Genomic DNA, 1267 nt, shown 5'->3' with positions numbered 1-1267 from the left:
GAGAGAGAGAGAGAGAGAGAGAGAGAGAGAGAGAGAGAGAGAGAGAGAGAGAGAAAGAACATAAAATTGGGTGGGTAGGGAAGTACGGAGGATGGGAGAACTTAGGGGAGGGGAAAACATGATTAAAATACATTATATGAATTTTTTTTTAAATAAAAGGAAAGATATTCACTAGGAAGGAAAAAAACAAACAAAAACAAAAACACAAAACACAAAACCCTATTACAGCTGTCCATGACATTTATTTTATTGTGTTTCCTTGGTCAGGGCATGTCTCTGGTGATTTTTTTAAATAATCAGATACTGAAAACTGGAGAGAATAATGGTGACTACATGTGTGATTACTGAATATATTATATTCAAAGATTAAAAAACATTATGTAAAGAACTCTGAAAAGTCCCTGGGCCCAGAAAAGCACTGTAAAGCAAGGTGATATAGTTTCTTATATAAATTCCAGAGAACATTGTTCATTAGTGTTCGTGGTGCCCAAGGGGAGCTCACCTGACTCTCAGACAGTGAGCTATAGTCCACTAGGTTCTCTGGAGGAACAGAACTAATAGAGTATGTTATTACAGGGACTGTAGAATGGGCTTCATGGTAAGGTGGTATTTCAACAACAGCCATCTGTATACTGGAAAAAGCCTGAAAATTCAGTAGTTTCCTTGAGCACAAAATGAGTACCTCCTCAGTCCCAATGTGACCTTGATTAGGTTTAGAAGATGCTGAGAGTCACTGATCTACAGACCCTGCAGGAAGGTTAGAGTAACTGGGATGTAACATTGTAAAGAATAGTACTTTAGCATCAGCAGAGATCGTAACTGGGATATGATGTTATAAAGAATGGTACCTTAGTATCAGCAGAGATAGTAACTGGGATGTGATGTTATAAAGAATGGTACCCTAGTATCAGCAGTGATAGTAACTGGGATGTGATGCTATAAAGAATGATACTCTAGTATCATGAATAGATGCTCTCTGGGTTGTGATGTAAAGAATGGTAACCTAGTATCAGTAGGGATAAATGTTGTCTGTCTTACTTTTCTATTTCTGTGAAGAGACACCACGACCAAGGCAATGCATAAAAGAAAGAATTTGATTGGGGGGGGGTTTGCTTACAGTCTTAGAGGTATAGAAACTATGGTCATGATGGGGTGGTGGGGTGCCATGGCATCAGGCAGACAGCTAGGTATGATGCTGGAGCAGAAGGTGAGAGCTTAGACAGACCACACACACACACACACACACACACACACACACACACACACA

The sequence above is a fragment of the Mus pahari genome, chromosome 9 (assembly GCF_900095145.1).
Source record: "Mus pahari chromosome 9, PAHARI_EIJ_v1.1, whole genome shotgun sequence".
In the NCBI taxonomy this organism is placed as follows: domain Eukaryota; kingdom Metazoa; phylum Chordata; class Mammalia; order Rodentia; family Muridae; genus Mus; species Mus pahari.
Note: the sequence above shows the minus strand (reverse complement) of the source record.